General features: G+C 37.8%; 1 long non-coding RNA gene across 3 annotated transcripts; it reads left to right on the top strand.

The window, feature by feature from the left end:
* The first annotated feature begins 88 nt into the window (after positions 1-88).
* On the top strand, positions 89-24275 carry LOC113947621. Of its 3 annotated transcripts, XR_003527822.1 has the most exons (7): positions 89-370; positions 530-646; positions 2536-2641; positions 20479-20613; positions 21078-21151; positions 23546-23629; positions 23997-24275. It is a non-coding gene; the product is annotated as an uncharacterized LOC113947621 (long non-coding RNA). The 3 variants fall into 3 exon arrangements; XR_003527823.1 differs by lacking the exons at positions 20479-20613; positions 21078-21151; positions 23546-23629; positions 23997-24275 and adding exons at positions 4141-4182; positions 9576-11440 and having other exon boundaries at positions 94-370; XR_003527821.1 differs by lacking the exons at positions 20479-20613; positions 21078-21151; positions 23546-23629; positions 23997-24275 and adding an exon at positions 3240-4094 and having other exon boundaries at positions 99-370.

Raw genomic sequence — 24275 nt, 5'->3', positions numbered from 1 at the left:
CGTTATTTAACGGCCGCCGCCCCGCGCCGGGGGCGGATGACAGGCGGGTTTTGTCACCTGCCACCCCGCGGGCCGCCCCCGCCCCACCCGCCGCACCTGGGCGCGCTTTGCAGCCCCCTCAGCTCGAGTCATAGCGCCGGGTGGCGGCCCCTCGGCCACGAGCTGCCCCTCGGCCACGAGCTGCCACTCCGCCGGGCCCCGGGATGACCTCGCCAGGCTCTGGGAGCCACTTCGGACTTGGAGGCTCCAGGCTTGGAGAAGGCCACGGCTCGGCTGCGATGGGGAGCGAAGTCTCTGGCGGGGAATGGTACCTGGGGGGCAGCTCCGCAGAGCCCCGCGCCCACTGAGGGAACGTGCTCGGGCCCCTCTGGTAAGAGGTGGCCTTTGCTGTCAGTGGATCTGCATAGGAAGATTTTAGTGAAAAGTCTGAATTGGACTTCTGGGACGGTGTTAAGTGGAAGTGATCCCACAGCAGTGTAAAACTTGGGCAAGTGACAAGACAATCAGCCTTTTCTTTCTCTTTTTCTAGAGGCTTCCACAGCTAAGAGGAGCCACCAGTGTTGTGAGAAACAGAAAATGGGAGTTGTTGTCTGAATTCCGTTATCTTCTCAAGAAGATACACTTATTTAGAAATAGTGACTCAAAGGTATGGATCCTATGGATCAGGATACATATAAAAAAAGAGACTGTTGCGTATTCATCGTGTAGCATATACAGAATATATTTGTCCATACTATATACACAAAACATAGGGAAAAAATAACTTAGCACCTTTTTGCCAAAATAACTAATATTAACTAGGATAAACAGTTCAGTTACACAGTTCTGGAAGATCAGTGTGAACAGATGTGGTTACACCTTTACAATTCTATTATATATTAAATAATGTGTACTTAATAAGGACCACTGTATATTATTTTGTATAGTGACATAAAAATATAGTTAGATGCTTGTATGATGTACAAACCTTAAAACCCTTAATCACTTTATGCCCTTTGCAATCTCATTGTCTTAGTGAAAACAGTGAGTAAAGTCAACCAACTCTCCACAGATAATCACATAAGAAACTGTGTATAGAATCAACTTACTAATCAGACAAAAATGTTCAAATAAGTAAATAAATGAAGCATATTACAGCAAGTAATCTGAGGATGTAATAGGAGGTTTTTGTTGGGTATAATATCTGTGCTGAAATTCTTTAATGCCAAGTGTTGTTATAACTATTCAGAAAGGAAGCAGCTTTGGGGGGAAAAAAGTCATACTGATTTAATGGTACAAGTGAACTTAGTACTATTCTTTATTTGGTCTTGCAAAAAAATGTGGGAAATACACATCAGAAAAAGTCTCTGAAGTTGATCTTTTGTAAACGTGTAGCATATTACCAAAATAGTGAAGGTCGTTCAGCCATAGTGTTTCTTCTTCAAGTAAACAGGACTTTTCATACTCAGGTTTAACATGCATGTGAATAACAGAGATCTTGCATACAACTCATTTTACACACAACTCTCCTGTTTTATGTCATGATCATCGTGATTTTGAAACAGAATCAAAGAATTTTCAATTCTATAAACAGGAGTTTAAAGACTCATTATTTTCTTCTTTCAAACGTGTCAATGCTCTAAAAGCATAGTGCTGAAAGGCTGCCAAGCTAATAGGCCAGTGAGCACTAGGAAGAGATTAATTTTATACCTGGAATGAGTGTATACAGTTTCCATTCCATTTAGTGAAAGGGCTGGAATGTGAACTAGTGTTTCCTTTATGGTGCAGTGTTATGTTAAACCCTGGGGTAAAGAGTCAGCCTCTACAACAGAGAGAGTCTGAATTCAGGACTGGGAGTGCCTATGGATGTTAGTCCACAAAAAAGTAAATGAATATGGGATGTTTGAGATGCATACTTGCATTTTTTTTCCCTAGTGTTTTGTAGAATGCTCATACTCCAAAATCAGTGTGAATATTTGGGAATGCAAATATGTTATGAGCACTTCTGTTGACTTTGAAACGTGCATATATTAAAATGGAGAGGTGTGTCCTAGCAACCACGATCTCCTCACTGGAGAGCTCTCTCTGAGGTGTAGCCAGAGCTGTAATCTCCAGGTGTGTTCTTTCTAGTTATCAAAGGAACCTGATCAATAAAAAGAGACAGAGTGAAGCCAAGGCATTGGATCTACTTCTACAAGCTTGGTTGGCCAGAATTGATTAGTAGAGGATACTCAGAGTTCCAGACCAGTTTTGGAAACTTTCTTTTAAGGTTTTCAAAAAAGTTGTATTGAATTGGCTTTTGTTTTCCTGTTGCTCACAGTTGACAGTTCAGAACCGCAGGAATCAATTTCTGAACCCCCTCCCTCCAAATAAACAAACAAAAATCAACAAACCATGTTGTGATTCCTAATCACATTAAGGTATTTGGTTCAATACATTGGTTGTACTACTAGGATCCATATAGTGGGTCATCCTGGCATTATTCAAATTTTGTTATTCATTATAAAGAAATGGAAGAAGAATGGGAGGATGATATCTCTGCCGTAACTTTTCTAGGGCAGCTGCAAAAGAAGGCAAGCAATTCTGGCTTGAAGGAGTTCAGTCTAGCTAACTGAGTGGGAAGAACAATGCTGAAGGAGGAATTTTTTTCCTAAGGAGAACTGTGAGTAAATTGTATTCCTGAAAAATGATCGTTTCCTAACTGACGTTATTGGGCAGAACTAAATGGTGTAGGACATCCTGAATATTTGGAATGTTAAAGAATTGTCAGAAAGAGCAAAAGCATTACACAAGTTGTTCTTTTATGCTGCATGTCATTCAAGGTTGCTATTCCAGACAGAAACATACTGAAGTAGGTGGTGACCACACCTCAAATTTTTGTGAGAAGATGCATTGAGTCATCCATTTTGTCCAAGATAATGTCCACAGGCAGCAGTTACAGCTGTTGATATAACATGGTCATACACCCAGAGACTTGCACAAGTAAACAAATTGACTGTTAAATCAGTAATTGATAAGCCAGGGAAAGCCCATTTAAAAGTATTTGAGAGAATGGCTGGGCCTAGTGGAGTGCTTAACATAACACTCAATTTCAAGTATATAACCAAACTTCAGGGTTCATTTTTATATTTGACTGAGAAAGAAATGTGATGAACTGTACTCCTAAAACGTTTTGTTGAGAAACACTTGGAACTTTTTTCATTCATATTTCACAGTACTAACTACAAACCTGGATACAGTATTCTTTTTTTTTTTTTCAGGATCTTTGAACCTTAAGTAAGACTAAATACAACTTTGAAGTAAAACCACATAGACCTATGAAACTTAAGGCCAGAGGTTCATTTGCTTATATTGTTCCAACTTGAACCAAGATCATTGCCTTTTATTCTCACTCTTGTGTATAATTCATTAATACACTGCCACTGCAGACTCCAGCAGCCAAGGAGATGTTCTGGACCCTGGATCAGATTATTTTCTGATTCTCTTCATCCTCAGGTTGTTTCCTGTTCTTCAGCTGTGATGACTTCATCATAGTCACTCAGATGCTACTATGTACTACATATGGGAGAAGCAACATTTGCCCGTAATTTGTTTAGAACTGAGTTAGAAAAAAGAGTCGTACTTACCAAAAGAATAAAAGGAACAGGGGTAGTTCTGTTGTGAATCAGTTAACTTTGTCATGTAATAATTACTGTATTGTAACCTTATAATAAACTTTAGCCATAGCATTTGATAAACAAAGCTTGTAAATTATATGCATTCTAAAATCTTTGGAAAATGTGTTTAAGAAGAATGACGGTTCCAACCACTGGGAAAAAAAATCAAGTGATCCATACCAGCTGCACATTTTTGCTGAGCCACTGAAGAGTCTCCCTGCATGAATCTTTGGTAGAGGTAGGATTTTTATCATGTGTCAGTATATAAATTCAATAGAATGAACAGCATCTTTTTCTTTTTCTTTAGTAAAATATTTGACTAATGCCACGGTGACCTCATACAGCTATGTTTTAAGCTTTTGGCATTTTGGCTCACCACAGCTAGTAGATAAGAAGGATACATGTCCGGCTGTAAAGAAATAAACAATCTAATCATACTGCTGAAAATGATATGGTGCTGTTTCACCTCTGGTTCATCTTGTTTCCTCCTGTACCTTTATTACAGGGTGAACGTGCAAGGTTATGTTATCATTCAACCAGACAACGGGTCAGTAATGCCATGCCAGCGACAGAGGCTCTGTCTGGAACCAGCTGAGAGATTCTTCTCTCTGTAGGGCCATAAATGTGAGCACAATGGTGAAATCAGGAACCCTTGAAACAGCGAACTCTTGGTTTGTCACTCAGTAGTTGGCAGTTGGAATGCTGCATCATATCATGGACTGTATACAGTGCAGAAAAAAGGTGGCATCATAAAGAATTTTAATGAATGCTACTTTTTATTAAGATGTATTAATATATACTTTTCAAAGATATTAATTTGGTTGGGGTAGTGCCAATATGTATCAATCCAGAGGAAGTAGCAGGAGGCATTTTGCATGTAAGCTGCATGATCAGTTTTGTGGACAACAGGTCCGTGGCTCTGTTCCTTTCTGCTGGCCATCTCTGGAACAAGCGTAGCAAGAAAAAAGTACTCTGGAATTTTGTGTTCTTCTGGTTGTATAAAACAATTGAGACTCCTTGTGGGGCCCTCTCTGCTCAGCCAGTCAGAGCTGGCCAGTGGTCAGTGTACTTCCAGTGTTTTAAAAGAGGAAAGTAAGTTTGAGTCATCATGACATAACTCATGTAACACTTTTTGAGGCAAATGAGGACTTTTCTGACTCTATTACAGCTCCACAAGCAGTGTATGTCAAGCCCTCACAAATTATATGCTGTTCTGTATCATTATTTTCTTTCACTTTGAGATTTCTTTAATGAAGATCTTAACATGTGGAATTACAGACCAGTTAGGCTAATTTCATCAGTAGGAATGACATTTGAAAGAATTTTAACAGATTAGGAGAAGGAGTATCTAGTAAAAGCATCCTTCAGCCTGATTAGTTGTGTACACATGGTTTAGGAAAAAAAAGAAGTCATGCTTCACTAGCCTTCTGGAACTCTTTGAAGATAACACTGCCAAGATAGGGTGTAACATGGACATTATATTTTTAGATTTTCAGAAGTCATTTGACAATGTTTTCCCCAAGAGATTAATGCTTAAAGAGAGGGGAGTTAAGGGGCAAGAGAAAAGTTTGCTCATTAAATTGAAAAGTAGCTCTAAGCAAGAACAATGAGGAGCTAAAAGTGTCATTTTTACAGAAAGGGGAAGGAGAATTTGCAAGGCTGCAGCACTTCTGTGAATCGAGGTAACTTGTTTGCATAAATGGCTTGGATGGATGTGCTTTTCTGAAACTAAAGCAGGCTCATTATTATTCATTTTTGCACTCTAACACAGTTTGTGATCCCAGCGTGCTGAGCACTGTGTTTCTGGAGAGTGTCCCAGCAGCCATCTAGACACTAGAACAGAAGAAGGGAAGTGTTATTTTCCTGATTAGACCGAGGAAGTTCTGAGGCCTGGACAGACTTGATCGCAGCCAGAGTAAAATCAGTAGATCTGTTGAGTGAATGTGTTTTCTTAGTCATGAGATGGGATTTCTGATTTGGAGATGATGCTTCACAGGAAACAACAGTAAATTCCAAAGAACAGTGAAATGTTGAAAAACAAATATTGCCAGCCCAACAAATGTGAAATGTATCTCTAAATAAATATACATTCAAACCAGAAAAGAAATTTAAACTTTATTGTAAAAGCATAACTTATGTATGTTTCAGCATAATTCTGTAAGAAATGTAATTTTATTAGAAATTACATAGAAGAACATATTTGGAAGAATTATCTCTCCATGATGAAAGAAAAAATTGAAAAAAACGGTCAACATTCCTAATTTAAATTTGCTTGGTGCAAATGTAACTTTCTAAATTAAAACCATATCTTAATTATTTCTATGTTACAGTAAAAGAACTAAGCAGCAAAGAGCACTTACTTTGGCCCAGAGCATATAGAAATAGTACAGCAGTGACAAATTGAGTGTGAGCACTGCTATGTCTACAACTTGGAGTTGAAATATCAAACTTTGCAAGATGTGGACACGACCACACATACCAAAAGGATGTTCCAAGATGCTCCTTCTGTGCATCCACTTCCCAGAATACTAAGCTTAAAATCTTAAGTGGTATTTCCAAAGGAATTGCCTATCCTGTAAAAAAAAAAAAAAAATCAAAATTCCCTTTTTGGACTAGAGATCCATCTTGCATTCCTACTTACCTTTTGCCTAGTTTAAATGCCCTCTTTCAAAAAACGAGACCCTGCCCTTCTCTTTGTGTTTGAGTGCCTAAGAATCCACACTTCAGATACAAGATCCAAATTTATCCTTGCAAAGGAGACTTCATAAGACTCCAGCATTGATAATCCTGATTTACCCAGCTACAAAAGGGATCAGATTCAGATCTGTCATGTTAAAAAATATGGCTTCTCTCTTCCCATTCCGCTTATCTTCCTCAAACTTTACTGAGAGTTCTTGGAGCTACTCAGTGCTCCTCTCTGCCTGCTCACAGTCCCTTGCTTTGTGCATAGAGACAATTAACTGGAATGTAGCTGTGGGAACAGATTCCTGTGAGGCAAGTTAGGGTGGTAGTTTGTAGTATTTGGTACTGCATGGTTAATAACTAGGGTATATGCTCTTACATCTTGGTAAACATAAGGTAAGTTTAGGTGATTTGCTGCTCAATGAAAGTGGGCTAATCAACCTTGTACTCGCCACAGGAACACAGTGCATGAATAGCCACCATGGGTTACATAATGCACTGTAAATTCTTACCTTCTCTTACTCCACAGCTTGTGCCTGTAAATAACTTGTTCTGGTTGCTATGTCTGACTTGTTAAATGACTGAGTGATTGTAGGAACTAATCCATGCGTTACCTAAAAAAGATCTTCTTTAGCTGGGGTTGTGCAGGCTAAGGAATTTTTATCTTAACGACAGAGGCTCTAATCCTAGTTCTTTATCCATGTGATTAATATAATTATGTATGTTTGAGACCACCATATTCTTTATGCAAGGTGACTGTGGTAGGGTCTTTTATGCTAAAGCTCCAACATAGACCTTACTCATGCCTAGATTGGAAGTGCCACACCTCTTATATGTCATAAAGAGGTATCTAAGTTAGAAAAGCTGCTCAGCGTGCTGTTATTGCTTGTGTTATGTCCTAAAGGAACATGAGTCAATCAATAATTAAGCCACAAAGTACTGCCTGTTGACATGGCAACATGTTCATAGATGTGACGTGAACTTAATGTCCTTCTTTCATGTCTCCTGTGAAAGTAAGAGTCTCCTAAGCTCAGTAACAAAGAATTAGAGCAGATGCTGGCAGGGGAAAAGGAGAAAATACAAATAATAGAAGATTTCTTTTATAAAAATGGCTGCCTTTGAACCCTTTCTCTCTCAAATCTACCATATAAATGATCTCTCTCTTTTTTTCAGAGCAAGGACCTTTCCCTAATCAAAAATCCCCAATTGCTTATTGCCAAACCCTTTTAGAAGCATGAAATGAACTTCCTTATGGATTGTTTTCATGATTGCTTCTTTCCCATGTATTTCACCCCACCCACATTTTTTAATGGAGCTGAAGTGAACACACTCTTTTAGGTTACTGCTGTTTAGGCAAGACTCTGTCTAGCTCCAAGAATAACATTAGCTGCTGCACCACAGGTTAAGGGTTGGCATGAAGGTCCAAATGTGAATTTGTCATCACTGGTTGATGCCTGTTGTTCTGAAGACGAAATAAGCACGAGTTTGTGTGACATCAGCTTCTGTACACCGGGATCATTTTCGCTGGCTGGTTCTGCAGCTTCTCTGCACGTGCTCCCACTCTCACACTCTCTCTGCTTGCCAGTTACCCTCTTCTCCTCTTGGCTTGCATGTCTTTCTTCCAAGCTTTCTGCAGCAGATGGTAATGGGCCTCGCCAACACGTTTTGTTTGCCACATGTGTTGCTACCTGTGTCACAATGGGTGAGGTTCATTTTTCTTTTTTTCCAGGGCATCTTTTTACTTCTGCCTCAGTCGGTCTCTTGATCTTTCACACATTAAAAGTTTACTACACGTTTTTTTCCTTTGGGAGCTTGGTGTCCTCCATGCAGAGGACATGTCCAGTCCAGCAGAATGCTTTTATAAGATTGCTTCAACACTGTTTGTGCAACCACTTTGCAGAACTTTGTTATTCATGATTTTATCTTGCCACTTGATATGCATAATAGCTTGAAGGTGCCGTTGATTAAATTTTTCCAATGCTTTGATGTACCAGTGCTAGCATTTCCATGTTTCTCAGCTCTAGAGTGAGGTAAAATGTAGAGCACTGCAGTAAAGCCAGGGTTTGGTTTAATGTCTAATAGTGTGCTAATTCCAGATTTATTGGACTTAATTCTCCATCTCAGTCCATCTAAATATACCAAAACTAATTGATGTATAAAAGCCAACTGTTTCGAAACTCACATGAAGGAAGACATTAGATGCAGGGTTTAAAATTCTCATGTGTATTCCTTACCCTTTAAGAAATAAAGTAAGTTTTGATAGCTTACATTTTATGAATGTACAGACCTCAGCTGCAGACTACTGCACAGCTGGGCAGTCTGAATGCTTGGTGGACCCTATACCCTTCAGCAAGTATCAATCTTAACCTTCCAAACATAAGATATGTGGAAAACTAATACCTAAATTCAGTGACAAAAAGAGACAGACAAGATTGCTGAGACAGCAGGGTGACCTTGTACTTTATGAAATATGTCCTTTCATTTTGCCTTCACTGCTTTCATTTTAATGTATTTTCTCCAGGATCCTATGTGATTCCAGATCTCTGAGCAGATGAACTTTTATTTTTAAACAAGAAATCTCGTTCTGCTTATATCACTTTTCAGATCAATTCTGATAACAAAAGTGTACTTCAGTAATATGTTTTGGTAGGATGAGGAGCAATTTGAGAACTGCAAGGTCTGCAACAGCATCTTTGGGTTTAGATTTGGGCAAAATGTGCAGCTGAATGACATGTCTGCTGTGCCCTTAATAAATAAATTGCTCACTGGCTGTGTTGCTTGCAAACAGACAGCCTTTAGGCAATGCCCAGTTGTCCTTTGTAAAATATGAAAGGCAGGTTCAGCTGAGCTGGAGAAAAAGGCCCAAATCTCCATTTTAAAATACTGACATGGTGTCTACTCTTGCTATTTTCATTTGCTGAAAAATAGTGTTCTAAAGCTCTTTACTTGGAATTCTTCTGTGAATTTTTAACACGCAAATCAGTTCATAAACCTTACGATACATATAATTTACAAACAAAAGCGAGACATTTAATGGGATTTCTGCAGGCACATTATAATTATACCTGAACAATAGTCAACAGGGAAGGGAGTGATGGTAGCACCATTAGGAAAAGAGAAGCATGACTGCTACCTATGCAAGACTTAACTTGATGGGAACTCAGCTATTCCCATGGCAATTCAAAACACTGAAATTATACTGGTTTAATACTTGGTGTGCAGTCATGACACCTTTACTTTTTTTTTTCTTTTTTTTAGATCTGACTTGAAAAGTGTCACATTGCTATAAACGGGCATCTTCACAAGCAATAAAATTCCATCCATACAAAAGAAATTAGTATGTGCAATACCTTTAGTTCTCTCTCCAGCACATGTACATATTTGAAAAAATACAGTAAATTATTGTATTATTGAATGCATCCAAATCTCTTCTAAGCTGCAAAGTATACTTTATTCTGACTTTTATTACTTAGAGAGTTTCATTAATTTTGCAAATTACACCGTTCCTCTGTTTCATTCATGTGACTTTAATAGCCCCATCTGCTGGCTGAGCACCAGGTACGAGAATTAGCACGTACCTTTGAAGGTCTCTTGTTGTAACAGGGTTTCCATAAACTTGCTGCTGAAATGTTTTGCTTTTTTCCTAAGTGAGACAAAAGAGAGAAAATTGTAAAAGTGCATTTTATAGATGCATATTATCTCACAATGCTGTGGAGTTCATTTTGTGTTTACAAAGTTCTTTCTGCCACTGTCAGTCTGCTTTGTTAATGGTAAAGATGCACTTTTGTTGTTGTAGGAACTTAATTTCCTAAAACACTTTAAAGTTTGCTGAAGTGAAAAAGTGTGAAAGTGTAGAAACTGGAAGAAAACAGAAGATTAAATGTCAATGCTCACTGGAAAAGGAATTAAGCAAAGATTTGCTTTCAGATGCAGTACATCTGTAGCACTGAGTGTTGTTGTTCTCAAGAGTTTGTCTTATTGCTACTCTTCCCTAGGCATCCATTGGTGTGGAAGGTAGGATACAGAGACTCTTGCTGTGACTCAGTAGGCTCATTTTCATGTTCTAGTGTTCTTTTAATGGAAATAGATGTGACAAATCTCCCAGAAATAATGAGGGAGGCTTGATTCATCCCCTCATTCTTTAAATGGAACTACACTGCACTGCTTCTTGAGGGAAAGCTTTTGATGTTATGTGTACTGCCATGGTACTATTCATTCTCTATGGATGTAAATAAAGTAGCTTATAAGGTAGCTAAGGAGTATGAGCATACGTGTCTTGTGCACCACTGAAACTGAAGACAAGTTTGATTTTGCATCTACAGATTGTCCAAAATAAGTATAATTACTATAAACGGGTGATTTATCTATGTATTAATACAGCAAAATGCAATTAATAACTTTCAGTGCTATTTAAATATATATATAAAAATATATTCTCTACAAAACCTGTCAAATGGTGTGGGAAAGGAAAAGGAAGATCCTGAAAAAACAGTGTTGGGAGAGGATGTATATTGGAGGGATGTTCCAGGCATTGATTGTGGTCACTAAGAAGAAACAAAAACTTGAGGAAGGAAAAAATGCTAATGAATGTACCTGTGTTACAGTGATTAAGAGCTTTAACTGCATTATAATTTCTGATGCTGTCCATTGGAATAAAGATCATGTTAATTCTTTGCAGTGTGCAGCAAAGAAAACTTTGCTGAATAAGAGCAATCTACCTTTTTTCCAAAGTTTAATCCAGTGACTGAAGATGGAGAGAATGATTTAACAGAGCTTACACAAGCACTAACAGAAAATATAAGTTACCATAGCCATCCTATTAATCTGTGGTTTCTGGTCTGATAAGACACTTGAGTGTTTTTTAGGGCAGTGAAGTCCACAAAAGGAAGACAAGTCAAAATCACCTATGATATGATGGTCTCACCAATATAGCAATCCACATTTTCTTATGATTGTGAAGATGTTCAGTCAGTCTTGGCAAGGAAATCGCAGTGAAACTATTTACTCTATTAGTAAATTAATGCTTACAAAGCCTTGTGAACTCAGATTGGTAAGTAAAAGTTATCTTTGCTTGTAGCGTGGTGTAAAGATACAGAGGGAATGAGTATCAAAAAGAAATAAAAATATTTATTTCATACAGATTAACTACAGGGTTGTGATCATGCTCTTTCAAAAGCTCTTTCAGAACTTGGTTGTTGAAATTTTCAAAATACTTAAATGCTTCAGGTGAGTTTTACTGGAAGTTGAAAGGGCTCATGGTCCCCATTCACATAATTGGGAAAATATCAGCTCCTATCCTAGTTCTATAATAAATAGCACATGGCTTAGAAGACCAAAGGAGAGCTTCCTGCTGAAGATCATACACAAATACTAGCATACCATGGAAAATTTTCAGGTGGTGTCAGTGCAGAAGATACAACACAGGATGCCTTTAAGTGCATTAAAACAACGCAGATGATTTTAAAAGGAAACCTGGGAAACGCATTGATCATATGTTCAACATCAGTATTTTCCAGTTAGTAGGTGTGTCCACGTAATATCTTTCTATTTGTGCAAGAAGCTGCTCTTTTGCCTTCCAAATGCATTTAACATGGTGATCCAAGGAAATCCACCCTGCTGCAGCTTCCCCAGCTGCTGTGCTGTTGCTCTCCTGCAGAGGTGTTCTTTAATGAGCACATGTTTCTCGGTCACAGGTAGTCCACGTTCTGCCTGACTGCATTTCTTTACAGGCTTTAAAACCCTAAGCCTGAAGGCACAAGTGCCATATGTACACTGGATGGGAGCCTGATCCCTCATTGGACAGCTCAAGTGATTATGAATTACTCACTTGTGAAATCCTGAAGTGATATAAACAAAAGGACTGGTGGGTCATAAAAAACATGATTTCTGTTTTAAAAACAATTTATTGGATTTTATAATGCAGTTTTAAAGTTAGCTGAAAGATTTCTAACAAATTTTCCTGCACACCTTGAGAAATACCTATATATCTATCTATCTATCTTACATAAATAATGTTACTTTTAAAATATCACATAAAGACATGTAGAGAGGTAACCATCAAAGAAAATGTTACAGGCAGCAGGCCCTAAACTTTGTTTGGGTAGGATTGGCAGCTAACACTGACCATTTCTTCTCAGCAAAGATCTGGACTTGTCTTTGCCTAAGACCAGTTAATCCTTGCTCTCTTCTTCAGGAACTGTATTCACATCTTTTTGCATTCCCTTGAAGAACAGGTGGCTCAGATCAGCCAAACCTTAATCCTAGCAGACCTTGAACTTACTGGAACACTGTTGCTCTTCCAGTGGGCTTAGAAGTTTTCTTTCTTTTCCCTGCCATTACTATGATTAATAATGGTCTTGACACACAGACACAGATGCAGTTATATACACACTAATAAACACAAACAGGAAACATAATAGGTTACAATGTTTAAACCAGAAATCAGAGGAAAGGCAGAAACCAGCAGATTTTTTTAATGTAGTAGGCAAAAAAAATCATATTTTTACTAAACAAAGACAGAGTTAGTGTTTTAGATATCCTTACAAGTCAGAAACATGCTCTTCATTATCCATTGATTAAAGGAAAGAGTTTCCTATTCTACATTGATTTACTGAACAGCTGGAAAAATCTCCAAAACTTAAAAAATTATTACCAAATGTTGTGAAATATACTATGCTTTGCCTGTCTTAAGTCTGAATGTTGTACAATTTGATTGTCTGAGATAACCAATTTGTACTCAGAGTAGCACAGAGCCCATGACAACACATCTCTTGTGATTGTCTGCACTTAGTAACCATTTCTAAAATCCTAAACTGTCCACTATGAGTTTGGAGTACTGAGACCGCTTAGAGACGCTTTTCCAAATTATGACTCATTATGTTAAGCCTTCTTTTCATGAAACTCTGCTTAACTGTGCATGTGCTGATTGTTTTCTTTGTCATCTGACTTTCAGACTGGTTACTGATCTCCTTTGATATACTGTACATGACATCCTAACAAAACCAAGTCTTTAATCAAAATGATGAGGATTCAAATGTGTGCCACTGTCAGACGGCAGGGTAAGGCTAACATGCAGCAGATGTGTACTTGCAGGTCAGATGGAATGAATGGATTTAAGACATACAGTTGGTACAATCTTTAGTTTAACCCTAGATCTGATTTTAAAACCCAGGCAAAACATTTTCGCAATGAGCTGCGTTGGTTTAAACTGCCAGCTGGCAAAACACCAGTACAAATATTTTATCCATGGGAGAGACCTGACAAGCCCCGATAGTCACAATCTAGAAAGCAACAGGAATTTGTTGCAGAGAAAGAGGCCAAAGGCTCTGTGACTGTGCTTTTTGCTTTATGACAAAAATCACCTGGATTAGTAGTTCTGTGTCAGTATTTTATCTTTCATGCTGCTGATCTACAAGATGTGGAAAAGCCAAAGACACAGCCACAGGTGATTGCTTCTAACAGATTTCATTAATGCAAGCCCGAAACACTGAGATTGCATAAATGAAATCTGCAGCTGTGCATGAAAAATAACACTCAAGGATCAGGAACCACCAAGAGCAAATACGTCAGAATATGTTTCTCTTTAATATTGTTTAGAAAATAGCCTCCAAATTTAAACATTTATTGTGTGAGCTGAACTTTTCTCAAGAAAACAATTTATAAGCTGTGGGATAAACTGGCAATTTTTCTCCAACACATATGCAGAAGTATTCTGCTTAAAACACAGTGTCAGTCTTAATGAGCTCAATGGCAGTTCTGTGCTCCATGCTTTCAAGGAGATACTTTTGCTGCAAATCAGTTCTGAAATGAATGATGCCACTAGTGTTTAAACATGATTAAGTTTCTCAAGTTCATTACAGGCATTGAACTTATAGTAGTAAAGATTGTTCAGGGCACTGCTATTTGTTAGGGAAAGTGTTACCAGACAGTATTTTTATTATAGGGAAGTATAGGAGATATAATATAAGGAACTATAAAAAGAAAGAGGTAGGTTATGCTTTTGGTTTTGGTCTGGGAAAATACAGATTTTTATGCACTACAGTGATACTACTTCAATGCTGTTGATTTTGAACTGAAGAGTCCTGTCCCCCATTGCTATTGGTACATGCCAAGATTTTGTGGATTCAAGCTGTGCTCTGGTTAATTGTAAATTCACTGAAAGATCCACAAGAAATTCTGATGGCAATAACAATGCTCAACTGAATAGGCAGTTAAGCACTTCTTAACAAGTTATCTTGTTGATGAGCCCAGTAGAAATACTGAGATGGATAAATTAATCAGGGGCTAATTCCAGAGTCCTGCTCAAGAGCTCTGAGCACAGTGTGCTGTTCTGGGGATACAAAGGAACCAGAGAGCCAGTAGGTATCTCCAGATATTGATTCTCCTTGAATAAGAACTTTTCATATTCAGCATTTCCAGCAGTGTCACTAGTGCCTGTTGATCTCCAGCTGAAGCACCAGTCCTTTGATGATTATAGGTAGAGGGATTTCATTCACAGCAACCCTAATATATATCAGACAATAAAATTACTTTTGTCAGCCGCGAGTTTGGGGAAGTTTTACCATTTGAATATTAATCTGTCAATGAGAATAGTTTTTAGTCTGAAGACAGAGGTAAATAAGTCCACTGAGGTAAATGAATTCATGAACATGAGTCAGAGATGCAGATCAAAACTCCTGCCTTTATTGTCTTACCATATACTGAAGTATTTGTATAGTCATTGCTTTCCTCTTACATGGCATAATGATAGCCTTCTTTAAGGCATCATAAAACAAGTATTCCTCTTGTTTAGTCATATAGCATATGGGTCTACCAAAGCATGACATTTGTATCAAAAATGTTTTTCAAGAGCACTCAGAAACGATAGGGCCCATTTTTGTACTTTTGAGTGCCCCACTCAAAATCAGTAGAATTATTTTCAGAAGAAACCCTGTTCATGATCAATACCAGTTCCTTTATGGTGGCAATGCTCCATACATTGCAGTTCATGTGCACCCTGGCAAAGAAAAGAATCCAGTTCTACATTTTTCCTTATTCTATTGGGAAGACTGTCATTGAAGTTTTGTATGAGAAAGGGTAACAACTGAAAATGTAACTTCATCTTTGTGATTTTTGCACATTTTCTTCAGTTTTCTTCAGGACACTGAAAACTTCTAACTGGAGGTCACAATGAGGATATGCACAATTGTCAGAGAGTAAAGAATAACAGTACTGTAGTAATTGAGGAGTGAATTTTATTTCTTTGTTACCCCTGTAGTTCGATTATATAACATATACCTCAATAAGTCAATATAGTCACATACTACTGAAGAGCTGTTATGTTCCTTGGTATTTACATATATATTATCATGGAGCATTATGACTGCATGGTCACCAAGTGGTCCCTATTTGAATCTATTAATATACTCTGATATGTGATATACTGTAGCTTCAAGCATCTATATAATCTAGAAGGTAACTTATGTCACCTGTGTATGTGATGTGCAACAAAGACATTCATAGAATCTGCAGTTGAGTATAGAGCCACTGACTTCTGACTGAGCATCTAACCTAGATCAGATTCTCAGATAAACGTTCTTCTCTTGAAAATCAAAAAGGAAGAGTTGCACATTATTGATAACCACCAACTACACACCTTCCTGGTGATGAAGAATGTTGTCATAAATCAACACCTACACTTTTGTCTTTTAATCTTATGTCTCTGTAAGGCTCCACGATAGTAATATCAGCTGCCTCCTCTCATGTGCCTTATGATTCTTCCATCCAGGACCTCAAATCTTCCACCTGTGCTTTCTTGTCCTCTCTTGCTGTCCATACATGGTATCCTGAGGTCTCATCGCTGTACCTAATTACTACTTGGGCAAGAGGCAGCATGTCCTGTGGCTGCTTGTGTGTTGATTGTCCAGCTGGTAAGCCAGACAAAACAGAACTTTTAAGTTCACGTTGCAATTTTTCTCTTAATGAGGCCAGTCATCTATCTAGTCATCAGTTTTCATGTAGCTGGGTAGAACTTGATATCTTTGGGATCTTCTATCGAATTTGTTTGAGATTGGCCAATAGGTTCAAAAGTTAGTGGGAAAGACAGAAAACACAGTTGCATAAGCTTGGGATGATCAGGTTAGAAACACAGTAATGCTTTCTGAGTGCTAGACTGGGCTAGTGCACTATTAGGTGTGTACTCACTAGACTGAACTAGACAAACAGATTCAGAGATCAGATAGTTTCCTAAACACTGTAAATAATGCTGTCCCAGGAATGGGTCAAGGAGACCTGCTTATGTCAGCATATTCACATTGCCTCTCCTTCCACATTTTGTATCGTGAAAATAACTTTGAAACTAGGACAGTCTCTAAAGCTAATTATACCAGCGTCCAGGGGACAGTTTTGACATTGTGGAGATGTGCAGTGGGATCCTCATGTGCTGCACTTTGGAAAGGATTTTTGAAGAAACTGTGATAAATTCGGTTGTTTCATTTAGTTCTTTGTTGAATAAGAACCATGCATGAAGTGCTGGTTGTTCAACTGGTATGTATTTATCCTCCAAATAGACAGGATATGTAACTGAATTTTATTTGAGGTTTGAATGCTCTTACCTACTTGCTCCATAAAAGATCACCATCTTGGAATGACCTCTGTTATGCCAAAGGGAACAGGCCAATCCATTTAAACACAACATCATATAAATTCTTGCTATAAATCCACTGCAGCCAGTGGAGTTAACAGTGATTACAAACTTGACTCACAACGTTGTTTTTTTTTTTCCATACACATTCTGTAAACAACATTTTGAAAATACTCATTGAACTTCTCAATATCAACACAGCAACTTAACATCCCATGCTTGAACTTACTCCATAAAGAGTATTTTACTTATACTCTTACCTTAAAACTCAGGTAAGACTTGCTGGTAAATTTGACTGACTACATTTAAATTAAAAACTTTTGGGGGTAATTAATTTTTAGAAGTAGTAGACTTCTGTTTACTTTACGCAATAATTGATTAGCCTGATTATAAATAGAAAACATATTTTAAGTCTGCTATCGTAAAGCTGCTTGCAAAGTCAGCATTACATAAGATAAAAATGTCAAACAGAGATCTGTCTTACTCTTGTTGTTCCCTGATCACCAGATGTGCCTGTTCCCCTGTTTTCCTTCTGAAAAAATAAAAATCATTATTCAATTTCCATTTTTTCTTTTTTAAGAGATAATCATAGGCAGATCACAAACTTGAAGGTGCATATATTGGACTCATATGAAGTCTCTGAGACTTCATGCATCTGTCTCTTCAGCTTACTTTATGTAGAGGCAAAATCATTCAAACGTGTAAAATTTAGATTCAGAGTTCACTGATTGTCCTTCGCAGGAGTGATCAAATGAAATCTGTCTGAATAACCCAAGTGTTCACACTTATTGGGGATGAACGTCCTGAATTTAGCTGAAAAACCTTGCAGTTTGTGATGGGGTCTGGTTTATATTACTGCAGATAGAAGGCTGCCATCCTGGAAATGTCTTCTCATACCAACAGCTGGATTTATTTGGGTAACCTGTGTTGTGCAGTGGGCATTTATAGTAGCTAATTTCTGAGATGAACTCCATAAATCTGTCTACTACAATTCTGTGTTACAGAAGTAGATCCTCTTGAAAAACTAAGAAAAAAATCTCTGAAGTTGGAAACCATTTTACAACCACCAGTGACACCTTTCCCAGTAGTTTCCAGTGTTTGTAAATCACCACCATGTTTCTCAGTGCAGGAAGATGTGCTTCTGTTTAGTGCAACAGAGAAGTGGAGGTGATGCTGCTACTGGATTCCAGTGCAGGACCAGACTCACAGGGCCATTAATTTTCACTTGCATCACTTCCCCAGCACAAAGCAGACTTACTGCTACATTAACTGGCAGCCCAGAGGTTCACAGTGTGCTGGGGAATGCAGGTGCTGCAGCTCTGGTGAAATGGCCTGTGTAGTCCCTTCCTCACAGTTTCAGTGTAGATGTCGAGCAACAGAGGGTGGGCAAAAGCAGGAGCAGATGAAGTTTTCAGTATGATTTTTTTCTTTAACTCCCAGCTTCCAAAATTCTGTGGTTAGGTAAGAATCTCCGCTTTCATTTAAAAATTAAATCTCAGAAGCCATAAAGTAAATCAAAAGAAAAACAAACAGATATTAGTCTTGTGATGTTTGATCCAATTTTGTGTTTTGGGGAACCGTCTTCTGGTTTTTGAACACCTGGATTTGGCAAGGCTGCTATCATGCCTGGAACAACATACACAAAGAGTTTTCTTACTATCACTATTCCCCTCCCACTCCCTTTCAGGCAAATGAACTAATTTGGACACAATATTTCAACGTATTTTTTGCATTGAAGGTGGCTAATAGCCTGCTGCAGAGAGAATATATATAAAAGCCTGAGCTGAATAATGTGCTCTTCACAAACCAAATGATCCCAATCTATAGCAAAACAAAATATTAAAAATTAATTTCTGTACTTACATACTAAGCCCAAGTTTAGGATTTAGTATTTAAAAAAAACCAAGAGTGGCATAACTGCAATTGCAGGGGCTATGAGTTCTACTTTAATGACTGCCTTGACAACATTAGGACATTTACATTAGAAATGTTTTATATGGTAGTGCAGACAACGTGGGAAAGAACTTAGAGTTAATGATTTTGTACTGTTTATCATTTTAAGAAGAGTAAAAGGCTGAGTGTATACATTTATTTAAATTAGTTAGGCTTTAAAGACCTCAAATTCTTAGATCTGTTAGAACTAAATCCCAAAATGTATTCTGGCAATCAGCAGTTTAACTGAATTGAAGCATGTATTTGCAATTTTTTTTGCTGGATCAGTATCACATTAAGGGTATCCTGCAGATTTGAGTCCTTTCTATCTAAATACCCTAAAACTTTACAACAGTTACTTATAATCTCAAAACTGAAAACAAAAAGATTGCATAACGACTTGAAATGAGGGGAAAGAACTTAAAATCCTAAGTTTTGACTAATGGGATCCTATTTTGATATTTGCAAATGCACTTCATTTATGACTTAGGATTTAAGAAAAAGAAATTTCTTTAAAAGTTTACAGTTTATCTTGGTATGACTTAAGGGACATTTTGAAATGCCTTTTCTTCTATTAAAATGCACTTGAGGGGCTTCTGTGAATATTTTTATTTACTGAACAGACCAGAGTGACTCGCTCAGAAAAGTTAAGGGGTATCAAGTAAATAACTATTTGGGGATTTCTGTCTCTGTTATTCCTCTGCAGACTTCAGCTGCTTCTCTATCATATTAATACCTATGGATCTCGTTGATAGTTTTTCAGCTGTTCTGTATAAGAAGGTATCTGCATGCTAAGAATGCATTATCAGATTGTAAGTGGAAGAATTTCATGCTTTCTGGATGGTGTTTAATGTGGTAATATACCACACATGTATTTTACTGAAATACCTGGTTTAGTTTCCTGATCTTTTTTTTTAATTTTGTTTTTTTACCTGAAGACCTAAATGCAGTGGTTTGTAGGACTGCTCAGAATGTTAGTAATGAGATATGGAGCCCTGTTCTTCTAGGTCACTGGCATGAATTTGACCCTGGTTAGTAAAAACCAGAGTCATTATCAGCTGGTGACTGTTTGGTGGCCTACGACACACAAGCTGGTGGTTTCACTTTGTGTAATGACCCATAGCTACATACACATACACACAGTCTTCAGTTAAAACATGTGCAAATAGCTTGGAAAATACCATATATCTCATGATTGAACTTCAAAACTCAGGCTGAAAGGTCATCTGTGGTGGCAATTAAGAGTGACAGGCTTTATACCCTGTCAGCCACAGAGAACAAGGTGCTCACCAGCATTCACACAGGTCATTTGCTTCTGCTTGGACAGTGGAACCTACACATTTAAAGCAGAATAACACAAAATAATGGATAAGTACTAAATTAATTCTATACAAGACAAAGTTATGAAGCAAAGTCCTTACAGAGACAGAGTGTGTGAACAAAAAGGAGGGCAGCAGAGAATAAAAGGGAAGTAAACCTGAAAAAAAAGTAGTGGAAAAGGGGAGACGTAATGGTAAAACAGAGAATGTAGAGAAATGTAAAACAGCAAATACATTGACGGCCCATGCCTCCCAAAACACCTGACCTCTCGCCCTGCCTCCTTTTCAGAATTAATCTACTTCCTTTAAAAAAAATGGCTTGTTATATAAGAAGAAAAATTCAGCAGAGTATTTAAGCATATTTTTCACTTCCAGCATGTGAAACATCCTGCTTGTTCCAACAGAGCAACTGTCGTTCCTTACAGTAGGTATTTGCCTCTCCACTTTACCAAAGGGAAGTTTCATAACTAAGCTGTGTAGACTCAGCTAAAGGGCTTGGTTATGATGATGGATGTGGCTTTACTGCATCATCAGCAAACAGCACAATGACCAGGAAATTAGCAAGGAGTAATAAAGAAATAAGATCTCCACTGATGTGACAGGAACTTTAGAGAGTGTTGGGAGGGCTTTTGGGGCAAACACATGTTGGGTCAGGATTTTCCACAAACTCGTTCACCCATCTCTACAGTTACTGTTAAATATCTGTGACACACATGTGTTGATTCAATGGTGAAAGGCTTAAGGATCAGGCTGGGTTGACATTTTTCTTGTAAGGCTCAATATCATGAAAACATTTGAAGTGTAAAGAGCTGAAGAACTGACTAGTTTCACATGTCATACTGATGCTGTGTGGCTTTGTAAAAGAACTGATACACTTTGACGCTCTAGGCCTGAAGCAAATACAGAGCATAGGACTTCTGAGCATGGCAAGAGACCGTGAAGCAGCAGCAACAGAGCACCAGGTAAGATCAAATTCCTGGCTATCTTCCATTTCCCTGTCACACCGTGTATGCTTAATAAACTGTTTATACAATAGTGATAGGATATGACTGCCACCTGCATGCTATGTAATGTGTATACTCTGCAGAAAGAACATTTAGCAGCTGCAAGATATAAGTAGTTTAAGCCTAGAATGCCTGGATGTTCTTAGGTGAGCTCACTACTTTCTAAGCTGCAAAAATGCTTAATCCCTGTGTCACTTTATATTATTTTGTAGTTAATGTTGTCAGTGGGTTGACAAAGGCACATAACCAGGGGCAGGATCTGGCCTATCATATTTAGTAGGATATGATTCCTCAACCAGACACTACAACCTTTTAAGGGCACATCTGAAATGTGAAGGAGTAGACCTTGTCTTGCAAAGCTGCAATTGCCAACTCTGTGACAAACGTGAGCTCAGTGCTGATATATGATCACCCCCAGATGCTAAAACCACAGTTTGGTTTAAGAACTTTAAACAAATAACCAACTGACCACTTAGCAATATATTTTTGTCTGACACTTTTGACTGGCACTTAGAGGGGAAAGCTCTTTGTAGCAGGAAATAATCTTTTATTTGATAATTGTACCAGGCTCTGTTCCTAAATAGAATTCTACTGAAAAATTATTATTATCATATTGTTTAATGATTTTTTAAACTTAGAATAGTGCAAACACCGGAAGTCGCTTATATCAAGTTCTGAGACTTAATAATAATTCTTCTGTATAAGTACCTTTCTCCTCTCTAATTCTTTTCTCGTCTGCAGTCACTTTTCTTTAAGCTTCAGTTATATTACCTCATTAACTTTGTCTTGTTTTGCAGAAGCAGTAGATTCTGCTCTGCTCAAAGGCAAATCTTAATGCTGTAGTTAGCAGGGAACTGTTTGTATGAAGGTCTTCGCTTCCTGCTCATTGTGTCTTTTGGTGCTTCTCACAATAAACTTGGCAAAGCTAAGGCTTATTATATGTCAACTCCATTTTTGTCTTTTGCAGTCCTCCATTGCTAAATAAGAAAGCCAAGCTTCTTTCACAAATTCAGGAAGCATATTGCTGTTTTCCAATAGGCAACCACAGATACTTCATACGTAACCATTGATTTTCTATCCAGGGATATGTAGGAAATCTTACAAAGAGCATGAGTAAGGACGCATCTAATAACATGTCAGACTTTTCCTGTTTCCACACTTGAATGCTCAGTCCAGAATACTGATCCCTGCACCAGAGAACAACCACAGTTTACAAAGTCAATATATACTGTATGAAGTAGCTGTATAGTTATGATAGTTACCACAGGGAATGAAACCTAAAATTTTTAGATGCAAGCAGAGGGCATAGGCAGTATCTGACTTTTCTCTGAAGTAGGCTCAGCTAGAGGAAAAATATTGATTTTCACCACAGCCATCCTTCCTTCAGAAGTTATTTCATGTTTGAAAGGAATGCATGAGGCTATAGAGAAAAAGAAAAAGCGTGGTATTTTATCTTAATTTATAATTTTATTTTATTTACAGGATTCAGTTATTTTGTATGTGTTCTTCCTTAAACAAAAGCAAATAAACCAGAAGATTTTCTTTAACTGCCGTGTTTGATGCACACTTCATTGGAAGTTTTTAATTAGTATCAGTGCACAGTCATGACAGTTATGCTTTCTTCCAAATAGATATTGCAGACATCAAACAAAAAAAAAGTAAAAAAATATTAAACTTGAAACTTTTGTTTGTGTAAAGCATCCAGATGTCAACAAATTTCTCTGAACCAACTACCATGTCTTAAATCTCTAAAATTTGAAACTGGCTTTCGAAGACTACGTGCAGACTGCCAAGTTCAGGTCGCGAGGTCTTCACAGGCTGAAATCAATTGCTTGGCTTCAAAACCCTGTAGTCAATACTGGCTTTTACAAGGAGAAGGGCTGCTGGGCTTGGTGGGCCATTAATCAGATGCAGAAGGAGGTTGCTGTTGGGGTTGGGTGGGTTTTGGTAGAACACATTTATGCAGAAATGCTGGTGCTCCTTTCAGATGGGGCAGATGAAGAATGGAGGACACTGAGGAAGTCAATATGCAGATTACGTTCTCTGCGCCCCCTGGACAATCTTGTTTTGCCTGTGTTTCTACATTCATTTTTTTTCAATGTATGGAATTGACAGCTTGATATTCATAAACAGTATGAAAAAAATGACATAAAATCAGTTCTAAAAGAATATGCTATATAATTCTTATGTTAGGATATTTACTTGAGATAATTGTAATAAAAGCAGAATTAGAGTGTATACCCAAATGAAAATACACTTCCATTGCTGTATATATGTATATGAACACAGGTATTATTTCTGCCTCTTTTGGAAAAAAAAAAAGTAACTCCTTTTTTTTTTAAATTTAAACAGTTCCACTTGGTGTTCTTTTTCTTCATTCTTCTGAAGAATTTCTGCCTGAAGCACAGCTACGGTACACTCATAAAACATATCAAGGTATCAGCATTCTCCAGGACTCCAACCACTCCAATCACTGCTGTGTGAACAGCTGCGAGTGCATTTTTTTAATATTTGCAACTAAAAATACTTCTGCACTTAAAAGTGCCCAGTTCTGCAAGCCTTCCTTGGCCAGGACACTTCACAAAAGTTCAGTGAAATTCTAAACCCAGTAGGATTCCAGATTGAAAATCAAAATCTTGGGGATGTACTTTGCGGGGGTAAAACACCAAAGCAATAAGCAAATTTTGAGAAAAAACCCACCCTTTTGGATTAAGAAAGCAAAAAAGCACAGTGAAAAAATTCACAAAAATACTGACTCTCAAAATACAGCTCTGTATTTCTAAGAGAGTAATTCCTGCTGCAGGAAATACCTGCGTAATTAACGTTTACTAAAGCAAAAGCCCAAACCTGCATTCTGCCCATTCCAAACTTCTGCTGACTTCATGCAAACATAAGTGCTCTAAAAGTATCCTACTTTCTTATAAAAAACAAAATCAGAGTTTATAGTAGTGTAAGAAAGCATAAACCTTACTAATAGAGTACCTATATAACATTACTAGCAATCAGGTCAGCATGGATAGTGTGAAATATGCAACAAAAGTCATGGATGTTAACAGCAATTAAAATGTGATTCAGGTGGGAT

The sequence above is a fragment of the Corapipo altera genome, unplaced genomic scaffold, assembly GCF_003945725.1.
Source record: "Corapipo altera isolate COAL_440 unplaced genomic scaffold, ASM394572v1 50, whole genome shotgun sequence".
NCBI classification, from domain to species: domain Eukaryota; kingdom Metazoa; phylum Chordata; class Aves; order Passeriformes; family Pipridae; genus Corapipo; species Corapipo altera.
The sequence above is the reverse complement of the archived record's forward strand: the minus strand, read 5'-3'. Positions and strand labels throughout refer to the sequence as shown.